Consider the following 12,075-nt stretch of genomic DNA (forward strand, 5'->3'; position numbering starts at 1 on the left):
GGCTTAGTATGAATCACCATAATGACTAAAGTAATAACATTAATACCGCATTCCCATGGATGCATTTGCACACGAAATATGGGTTAATTCATATGTGCTTTTTTTGCGTGCGCATTTCGGTCACACGAAAAAAAATATGCAGCATGCTTTTTTTTCCTGTGCATTTGAGCAGGGAAAGAGAACTTATGGAATTCATTAAACTAATTAACCATTTCAATGGCTGTAAGTATTCTTGCGTGTTTTCTTGCTGTACTCTTTGCGCACACAAAAAGTACAGTAAAAACACAACGCCCATTTCACAAAACAATGGCGCAAATACACATACTCTCCTGTGAATCCGGCCTAAAGGCCATATTTGTATCTTCTGTTGTTTTTCCTACATGAGCCATTCCTAAGGAATACTAGTTTTTAGTAAACAGGAATTTAAGTAAAAAAAAAAAGTAAAAGATGAATCACAGTAAACTATATGATCCCTTGGCAAAAGTCTTGTTAAAAATCCATTACTTTTCTAAAATTATTGCAACTAGTGCATAATTGTGTCTTTAAATTAAAATTTTGTCATTCTACATAGTCAGATTTGCATAAAAGAAGATAATATTATTCTACCTTAGGAAAAATGTTATGCCGATTTCTTTCAGACATACCCAACAGCAATGTTTTTTATCAGCATCAACTTCCTCTCGCATGGGGCACCTTAGGGAATCTCAAAGGCCCTTCACATATCTTCTATGATTATTTTATGATAAGAACTGACAAAGTATTTCCATACAAACCGAAGCTTGCAGATGAGATCTAAGTATTATCTTGGCTGTCATCCAACTAATAGATTTAACTTTATGTACAGTAGCTAGAACCATTTCGAGACTAATATAATGATGTATCCTCAATATTCTATGCTCTTCATATCTGTACATATATACCAGCTGGTGACCAGCGCATGAGTTATATGTATACTGTCCTATTTATATAAAGGATGGCTGGCCCCTTGTACCGAACAAGCACTTGTACCTCTTGTGTCACCCCTATTTCCTCGTAGATTGTAAGCTTGTGGGCGCAGGGCCCTCACCCCTATTGTTCCAGTTGTTTTAGTCTAATACCGTAAGTAATATCTGATGTTGTCAGTCCATGTACTCTCTAATTTGTAAAGTTCTGCGGAATATTTCAGCATTATACAAATATTATTATTTAAGCGTAATAATATCACAAACTATATCTGACAGATCCTTTCAGCTTCAGTATGACATTGCTTGGCTTGCACTGTATATTTGTATATTTATAAATTCCTGGGAGTTTGTCTTTCTGAAATATATTTAATACTGTTTATCGCTATTTTAAGCTGATGTGGTCAATTGTATAGGCATCAATGTTGTATGATTGTTCAGCCTACAAGAAATCCCTTGTAATGGTCTCTGTAGTTCTACATTAGTTAATCTTTTATGTGCTCCTTTGTAGAAATTTTTTTTCATTATTGTTGTAAAAATGGAACTAATGGTGGTTTCACACTTGCGTCGGGGGGTCCGCTTTGCCGCTCGGGGAGCAGGAAAGGGTAATCCGTGCAGCAGAATGGCTCCATCTTAGGACAGAAACGAACAGCGCTGAACCGACCCCATTGACTATAATGGGGTCCACTCGGATTCTTCTCAGTTGCCCGGCTGTTATACAGAAGAAAAAATAGTATTTTGAGCTGGATCTGCAATGGTGGTCCCAATGCAGATGTAAAGTCAGACTGATTGTAAGTCAATGTTGACAGAGAAACAGATAATCAATATGTTAAATATTGCATTTATTGTTGCTTGTAGATGTTCAGTGTGATGATCATCCATAATCCATACATACAGATAGATCTCAAATAATATTATACAATGTTCATCAGGAGCATACACAGAAATAATGGGACTCCTTAATGAAACCCAAATGGCCGTACTGGGAGCTTTATTAAAGTTAAAGTATACCTCCCTGGAAAAATAAATATTTTGGATCCTCATGCATGCTTTGTAGAGCCTTTTCTTTCAAAGCTCAGCCATTTGTTCTACGGACACTTTATTCTCTCTCCTAACTTACTAACAAGAAGTTCCTACTATTCCTATTATTTTCATCCATGTGTGACAGACCAATATTCAGGATCTATTTAGGGTATATGCAAAGAGTTAAGTGTATTACCTGTGAAAAGAGGCCTGGATTGCAGAAGTTGGGGGTAAGAAAGACATAACATGCTCCTACTCCCCTCATCCATGCTTTGAGCTGGCCATTTAGGCTCTTTAGGAGCCAGCTCCTTTAAATAAACAGCTTTTTTATTTACACATGGCTCCCAACCTGAGAGGAGACAGGCTTATGCCTTAGACCTATGGGGGTCAACCCACCTGGTATAAAGAGTGATGCAGAATATTTAGTAAGCGGCCAGCAAGGATCAAAATGTATTTTGTTTCTATGCTTCTGTGTTGTGTGTTGTGCTATGAATAAAATTGCCTGAAGCCAGCATGGATAGCAATACCCAATGTTTTGCAGTAAATTGCTTTGTGTGCCAACCATCTTATCCTAGAGATGTTGATCCTTATAAATTGACTAATCCCCAAGTTGTCACACATTATAGATACTCTACAGTGAAGCTGCAGCCCAACCAGACCCACTGCTTCAACAAGCCTGCTAGCTCGCATTACCTTCCCTACTCCTTCCTATATTTCTAACACCTCACATTGCAGCTTTTCTGTTTCTCTCAGTACTAAACTTTACAGAAGCTGTACAAATATGTGTGCAATGTGCTCCCTCTAGTTGACGCTTTAAGCAACCTGCTAAGACAGTGTCATGGCAAGCAGAAAAAAGTTATCAAAGCTAACTGAATCATAAGTAGTAGCTTGTACATTTAGCTATTGGGAGAGAAGATAGATAGATAGATAGATAGATAGATAGATAGATAGATAGATAGATAGATAGATAGATAGATAGGAGATAGGTAGGTAGATAGATAGATAGATAGAATTGTTTAGTAATGCTATTATTCTATGCAAGCTTCAAGATTGCAGTAATACATAGTTAATGTTGCGGTTTCCTTTCAGAAGAGAATTTTTGTGTCACAACCAATTTGGTGCTGATTAGACTGAGTAGTAGAGTCTAAGGAACTTTAAAGGAATGTATTACACGTATTTTTTTGTTACTAATTGAAGTCAGATAATGAAACATATTACCGTATATAATCGAGTGTAAGCCGAGTTTTTTAGCACATTTTTTTTGTGCTGAAAAAGCCCCCTTTGGCTTATACTTGAGTCAGGGAAGAGTTTTAAAAAAACTGCATACTCACCTCCCAGCCAGCGTCTGTGTCCCCAGCGGCGATGTGGCAAGCTGCTAGTATCCTCCCCGTTGTCATTCCCCACCGTCAGCGCTGTGATTGGCTGTGAATGATCGAGTTCCAGATGTGATTGGCAGGCGCTCGATCCAATCACAGTGCTTCCTTCCACAGCGCTGATGGCGGGGGATTTAAGAGCAGATGACAGCAGGGAGAATTCTAAAGCAGCGGCAAGCTTTCTCAGTATTAGCACCTGAGAAAAGATAGGATTTGTCCTATCTTTCTTGGACATAGTTAATACTACGTAGAAGAAAGACCTATCTTTCTATTTTTTTAATTCAAACTTGCAAGCTATAGCACAGAGTTTGAATACTCTAAGAAAAAAGCCTGTTCATGTGCAACTACGATCTGTAGCGGCGAGCGCATATTCCTGTGTGAAGAAGCTCCTAGAGAACTGCCTTACAGCAGCCTCATGGGCTATTTATACAGTCGCCAGGAGCTAGATAATTGACTTTGTGGGAGATGACAGTAAAGTTCTTCTATAATTAGGTTTATATTTCAGTCTAAATCTGCTGATGTCAGCAAGCATCCCCCATATACAATGAGAGAGTAATAAATTGTTTACATATACAGGAAAAAAACTGATTCACATCAGCACATGAAACAAACAGAGTCTTCAAAAGACAAGAATACACAAAGATTTACATTAGAATAATAGAGCTAGCAGACTGGACCAGAGAGGAGTCAACAGAAACTTATCATTCTTTGCACTTTAAGGACTTAGTCACACGGGCACCGATGCGCCCGTGTTACTGCAGGAAGCAGACGGCCGCACTTTAGGACGGACGTCTCTCTGCAGCGCCGGAAGCAAGAACCTGTGACCGGCTTCATTGCCAGTCACGTGTTCTTTCTTCGGCGCTGCGGGGAGTCGTCCGTCCATCCTGAAGTGCGGCCCTCTTCTTCCTGCAGTAAGGGCTCAGTCGCACGCACGCATCGGCGCTCGTGTATGGGCGCTGATGCGCCCGTGTGACTAAGCCCTAAAAGAAAAATGGTTTGAACCAAATGAATGATGCAGATGTTTTTAACTTTGTCATGTGGCAAGACCCTACTGAGCATGTCTGCTAATTTCCTTCCCTCTTGATTACCTCATAAACACTCCCTATGAAAATGACCCACCAGCACACAATATGTTGTAATGTATCTTAATGTCACACCTTCCTTTGTTTGAGTTACAATATAAGCTCTTTCTCGCCAAAATAAAAGCAGATGTCCTTTGGTTTATATACTATACTGTGTGTTATTCATTGGCTTCTCTGAGCTCGTATCAACCATTTCTATTTATGGCACCCACGGAAAATCTAAGAGTGTATTTGCGCTGAAAACTATAGGAAGACTGTTTAGGCATGTACTGCGACCTGCGAACTATCATTGTGCAAGGAGGAGGAGAGAAGCAAAGTGGACTGATTGCCATGACCATGGTGATGTATCCCAACAGTGCAAAGCACTGGCGAACACAAACAACAGTACTGCACTAGCGCTGGGGTGAGATTTTTAAAAAATTTTTGCACAGAGTAGGACATAATCTAAACCAGACTCCTAGGAACTGTGTGCCCAAAGTTTCTGAAGACAATTTAGGAAGTAAAAGAAGAATATTTGGCAGTCTTGAGGCAAGTTATAATGAGCAGATGTCTACTGCTCATAATATCCGTCTTGCAGCTGAAAAACATGTTAGATGAATGTATAATAAATGAGATTAAATTTGTCTGTAGAAAAATGCAGATTAATTATTATTTAGCCTGTAACTCCCATTAGAAAGCAACGCTAGTTGAATGTTATGTCTGGATGGTGTCTAGTGTATGTTATAAAGGATGGAGTTAGGGTGCATATACACAGAAAAGAAAAACGCACAAGTTCTGTGCGTTTGCGTGTTGTAATTATCCATTATTTACAATAAGAGTATTTACATGAGTAATGTTTCTCTCTCAGCGAGATGGAGAAATCACAGCATGTCCTATTTTCGGGCAACATTGTCCATTATTTTTTATAGCAGCAAAAAAAAATTGTGTAAAAATTGCGTGCAAAAGTCCAATGAGAAGAGATGTAGTGCATGTTTCTAGCAAAATATGTCACAATCCTAGGGAAAATCGCAGGTTTACAAGTGTGATAATGTTTTGAGTTTCTCGCACTTGCCCATGTAAATCTGGCATTATACTTTAATACATAAAATAGGGTTCAGCCTGAGCCAATCAGAGGCAGGTCTGACTCATACCCCCTTCACACCCACTGCCGGCCGCGCTGAACTCCGTCTGCCGGGACAAGGTAAGTATATTTTTTTTTTTTATTTTAACACATTTCTGGATGAATTGCAGGGAAGGGCTTATATATTTAAGCCCTTCCCGACAATTCATCCCGCGATCGCCAGCAGCCCATTGCTTTCAGTGAAACCTGCTGTATTGCCGGCTCCATTGAATTCAATGGGCAAACATCGTTCTTCTCTGCCACAGCTGCTACAGCTGTGGCAGAGAAGAATGATTTGTCTTCTATATGTTCTCAGTGGGGTCGGCGCTGCTGCCGCCGGCCCCATTGAGTGCATATAGAGAAGAGAACAGGAATCGCAGATTGCAGATAGGTGCGATCTGCGATTTCTGACTATGGCCTAAGAAGGACCGTTGGGGTTCTTGAAGCCTAAAATAACTCCTAACGCTCTCCCTATAGCAGCTCCGGCATCAGCAGCACTTTCCCTGATCTCTGTCAGAATGCATCTGTGGCGAGCCGCGGGAGGGGCCGATTTATATACTCGGGTGACACCTGATCTCGCCAGCCACTCACTGCAGGGGGGTGGTATAGGGCTGGAACATCACAGGAGGAAGTTGTAATGCCTTCCCTGTCTTTCTATTGTCCAGAAAAGTGCGCAAATTTCTCAGGGAAGAAAATGAAAGTGACTCAAACACCGCGTGGTACTCGTCTCGAGTAACGAGCATCTCGAACACCCTAATACTCGAACGAGTATCAAGCTCAGACGAGTACGCTCGCTCATCTCTATTAGGGTTTTAACATACATGCTTCCTTACTTTTAAGTTAAATTAGTTATTAATGAACATACAGAAGTGTACAACATTGACATCACATGCAGTCACATGATAAATACACAACATTCACATTAGTGACACACAGATGGCACCTTCTCTCAAAGTAAACTTTGTCTTGCATTATATTCGCCATTCAGCCCAGGCTGCGATGATTCCTTCTTCCAGCCACAGCAGTTATTTTTCTAGTCTTTGCTGCACAGATATCTTAGAAGGGATTGGAAGAGATCTGTAATACCAAACTTGGCCACTGTGCTACAGATGGCATTTGACAGTTTCTGCTGTCTGTAGCAGTCTGTTATCCGCTGTTTGGCGTGGGTCCCATTTGGTGGACGCCTGCAGATCTGCTATAAGGGACTTATCCTGAAGATGGGCCACAAATAGTTTTGCTCTAAAAATCCCTTTAAGGCATGAATTAGAGAAACTTTGTAATGTAAACTTTATTTCTATTGCACATTCTGTGAATACAGTTTTATACATACGTAAAGCATTGTAGAGTATATGCAAAAATTTTGGCAGACATACCACTATACAAATATACCATATTGCATGTGAGACATTTGGTAAGCAAACATTTTACTATAATTATGATGATTATTATTATTATACAAAAGAGAGAGACAAGATTCAGAAAAACAGCAGTTATATACATGTCCCTGACTGTTGGCATGGAAACCATAATGAAAACAGAGTTACATTGCCGCCTGCATTCAAAGAACTGAAAATGGTGCACAATAGGAAATGTCTATATTCACAATTGGAATATGTTTCAATTAGAAAATTACTGCTCTTATTTATGAAAGGTTTAGAACCTTCTTAATTTTTGTCCTGTATTTATTCTAATTAAAGGGAATATTATGTATCATTAGCAGGGAATGATATTTTTTCATTTTTCAATTAAAACATTTTGAGAGCCATTAATGTTTTAATTTTTCTATCTACAAAGCTGTATGCATGCAGTGCCGCACTGACAGGGCAGTCTATTAGGACATGTCTATGGCATGGCCTAATAGGCTGACATTAGCTGGAATTTGCCGGTATTAGGGAACCCAAAATTAATAGATGAGGCCACATGACATAAGTGCATCCTGGTAATTGACAATATATCAGGGGCTATAGAGGGACTACAAACTGGCCCCGTATCTGGAAATCCTAGCAGAGCCTAAAGAGCAACAGATCCTGAGCCACTACAGACTGGGTACCCAAAGTCTGGCCATAGAATCAAAATGGCACAGGCAGAATTACACGCCCAAGGAGAGCAGACTGTGCCGACAGGGCAACTAGGCAGCCATGGAGGATGAGGCCCACTTTCTGCTGTGATGCTCCAGATATTCAGCAGTGAGGGGCGCTCACTTCCGAAGACTCTCTTTCTCCACCTGGACTTCAACTCCATAGACAAGGAAAAAAACTCTACATCCTGTTTGGGGAAGAGTAAGACACAGTGGTCACAACAGCACAATATGCCAGTGCCTGCCATAGAATGAAAGGAGCATGATATGCCGTGGGCTCCTATACCCACTACATGATATGCCATGGACTCTATAGCCCCCCACCCTAGAACAGCCCCTACCCCCTAAATTCCAACCCCTATCCCTATTTTCTAATCACTTTGGCAATACCGATGTCTAGTTAGTCCCGCCAATAACGCTTTTTTGAATCTATAAGATAAGAATCTATAAGGGTTACAGAGAGCATCTTTTGCATGCCATAATACTGCCTGTTAAAAGTAACTGATGTGTTTATATAGAATTCTCCATACTTTTTGAGCAAGAATAAGTGGATAACAGAACATGGAAGTGTTATTTTATGAGGAATCCAAGTACGCGTATACTTAACAAATGTGCCGGAAAGGCTGTCTGGTCCTCTTTAACTACAGATTTTATGCAAAATATCATTCACGCATCATTTTGTAAAGAGTGTCAAGGCGTAAAATATGCTCTTTCTTATGCTGATTCATATGTCTGTTTATATTGCACAGAGTGGGCTACAGAAAAGTAGCCTGCCTCCAATTCTTGCACCACACTGTTATGAATACTTTCTCTAAGAAAATCCGTATTTGTTGTATTTAGAGCCTAGTTTAGAAATGGCACCAAACCTGGTCTATTCCAAATATGAAGAAACCAATGTTTCCATCAGTCCAGATGTCCAAAGTCTTCATGACATTCAGCAGGGGATTGCAAATAGCTCTCGAGGATCAACTCAGAGACTTTCCCAGCAAGTTGGTGTATCATGAACGACGTGTCGGTGAGTGCTGAAATCTCTGAAACTAAAGCATACTGAATAGAGATGAGCGAATGTGCTCGTTTAGGACAATTACTCGATCGAGCATTGCTTTTTTCGAGTAACTGCCTACTCGGACGAAAAGATTCGGGGGGCGGCGGGGGGCGGCGGAGTGGAGCGGATTTATTGCTGCATTTTATGATGAACGAAGTCCAATTCAATTATTAGGTCACATGATATTTCACAGAATACGAAATACTGGTCTACTGAAAATCTCCACCTGATTCACAAAACACCACTGCACAACCAGAAAACTGGCGTCTGGTGTGCAGTGTCAAGGACACGAATGGGCCAAATATTCTTTGATTCAACTGTGAATACTATGGTTTATCTGGACATGTTTGAACAGTTTTACACTAGAAGAAAGAATGTAGTGATTTTTCTAACAAGCTGGAGCAACAAGCCAAACCTCCCGCAACTCACTGGTGCAGGTTTATGAATTCTTTACGGAAGATCGAACTGTGAGCAAGGGGTTATGGCCACCACGTTCCCCCAGACTTGTTCACATTTTCATCTGTGGGGGAAATTTAAAGCAGAAGGTGTACACCAATATCCGCATAGCCTGGATGAAGTCAAGCAAAATAATAGGATCACTATCCACAGCATCACTATTGAAGAGCTGCAGCCAGTATCAGCCAATATGTTGCGATATGGCTAGAGGTGCATAAAAGTGAATGGAGACCACTTCCAGCATCTGTTGTAACGTGGGTAAATCAATTAAGGTTTGGAGAAAACAATCCACTTGCTCATTTTTTCTGCTGCAATATTGTCTGCGGCAGGTTTACTTTTCCGTAGACCACCATATATTAGGCTGGTGGCTTTCTATCCCAAGCTGATAGTCATGCTAGTAAACAAGTTCAGGAAAATCCCCTTAGTCTATGCAAAGTAGAGGGCAAAGGAAAAGTTATAGGGCTAGGAGCCCAGCATGTGAGTTTCAGAGCATAGGAGATTGTAAAATAGTGAGATCTGCATCCCCATATCTGAGGCTAAAGAGATAGAGGCAAATTAGATCCAAAAGATCCATTCAGCTTGGCTTAGTGTGTGACCTCCTGAGTACAGACACCTATATGGATCTACCACCACTTGTTTGGCGGGATGTATGAAAGCAGGAGCTTAGGAAGGCTTGCTGCATGCAATTGGAACTAAGGGTGCTCAACCTGACTGTACACAAAAAGACATATGCCATAAGGAAGGCCAAAGATTAGAAAGTCTCAATGAAGTACAGAGAGGGAAGATGTCTATGGTGTGAAAGAAACTATTGTAGCTACGAATAGAACAAGGCCAAGCAACTGAGAAAAAAGGGGAGTGAGAACCACAGCCACCACCAGTATAGTAACACGTAAATGTTCAAGTGAGTTGTCTCTGTTATGCAGAGTTTTGTAAGAAAATGTGAGTTTTATCTGCACAGCTGGGGATAATAGCACACAGCGGGAAAACAAGTAGTGTCGTAGTTGGCTCCTTTAAGATCTGGGACTCCCATACTGACACTGTGTGTTACAGTTTCAAAGGTGAAGAGTAAAATAATAGTTTTTATAATAGATGACGATTAGCCAAGAGATACTGGGAGGTATAGAGTGAGAGCTGCTCTTCATACTCTGCAGGCTGCACAGCTTGTGAATATATGTGACACGTTGAAAGCTCACAGCATCGTTTTTTTTAGTACCATCAGGAAATATATCAATTGAGTTCTATCATCCAAGAAGATATCTTAATTTATTGGGGAAAAGCCATCTTGTCTAGTAAGGTAGATCAGTATTGCCTGCTAATAGACTATAATTGATCACGTTTGGAGCAGATGTTTTTCAAATAAGTTTAAAAAAATTAATAGATTAACTGATGCAAAGTGATGTCAGTTTTAACCCCTTAAAGACCAAGCACAGTAAATTTACGTTGCTTGGTCCTAGGCTTTAATCCCTGGTAATACTAGAGATATGTGTGGCTCACAGTGCTAAGCTCTCACTCATGATGTGAAGGTTGCAAGTTCAATCCCAGCATGGTTCAAGTAATCGGCTCAAGGTTGACTCATACTTCTGAGGTTGGTAAAATGAGTACCCAGTTTGGTGGGGGATAATATATTACCTGAAAGTGCTGCGGAATAAGTTGGTGCTATACAAATAGCAAGATTTATTTACTTATTTCAAAGCCTCTGCTCCTGCAATCAAGCAGCAGGTCAGGCACAGTTGAGGACCCAGAGGAGAAGTGGTTTTTAACTGCTTCTGTCTGCTCCTTTCCCGGGTACACACCACTTAATGAGTGCTACATATTAAAAAGTGAAAGTGGAAGTATTACTTCCACTACGCGACCCGGCGATCATGTGACCGCTAGGTGCGCCCTGTTACAGCAGGATGCCCCAGCTACAGTGGAGAAATAGGACAAAAACTGAAAGCGAGGATGAGGTCTCACCACCACACAATTAAAGAAAGAAAGACAGAATTACCTGTGGCCGACCATTTTTCCAGTCATGGACACAACGTAGAACATATGAAAGTCACCATATTGAAAGGCAATTTCAAATCACAAAAGCCATAGAAGAATTTTGGAGCACAAACTTTTGACACTTTCAACAGAAGGTTAAATTCTTCAAGAGGATTCATGCGTGACTGGGAAGTATGAGAAATGTATAGCACAGATAACACTCTGGCCTGGTGACCCCCCAACACTAATTCAGAGACCATAAAACTTCCACATCTTTATCAGTGGACTATTTAAGTATTTATTTATTTCTCTACTCATCCTGTTAGGGTATTTTTTTAAGTGCAAATGAATCACATCCATGTCTGTGCCTTGTCATATGTATGTGTGTATATATATATATATATATATATATATACATATGTGTGTGTATATATATATATATATATATATATATATATATATATATATATATATATATATATATATATATGCATGCCTCTTTGGATCTATTTCATCATGCCTGAGGGAGAACCCTGAGTAGGTTCGAAAGCTCGCTATAGCATCATGTATTTTTGTTAGCCATTAAAAGCTATCATATCTACAAGATTACTTGGTTTCTCTTGCTGAAAATAATCACATTTTGCTCTACTGGCTAACACCGTACCAAACCTTTTTCATATGCAGACAACATATTCCAGTGTAAGTGATTTGTAAATCTGCATGATTGCGTCAGCGAGGTATGTTTATTTTCAAGAGGGAAAGGGAGATCCACTGCAACAATTTGTAAAGGGCTTATCTTCTGGGGCAACAATGGGTGTTGGGGCTTCTACAGACAACTGTATTTTGGCAAGTTTTTGCATGCGGAAAAATTCTGTGCCCAAAACATAGAGAATAAAATCCATTGATTTTAATAAATTTGTTCTCATTTTTTTTCTCGTGTGGCGCAAAATAATAGGACCTGCTCTATGTTGTGTGTATGAAAGAGGCCCATAGAGGCCTATGGCAGGTGCGCAA

Source organism: Eleutherodactylus coqui, chromosome 2, assembly GCF_035609145.1.
Source record: "Eleutherodactylus coqui strain aEleCoq1 chromosome 2, aEleCoq1.hap1, whole genome shotgun sequence".
Taxonomy (NCBI): domain Eukaryota; kingdom Metazoa; phylum Chordata; class Amphibia; order Anura; family Eleutherodactylidae; genus Eleutherodactylus; species Eleutherodactylus coqui.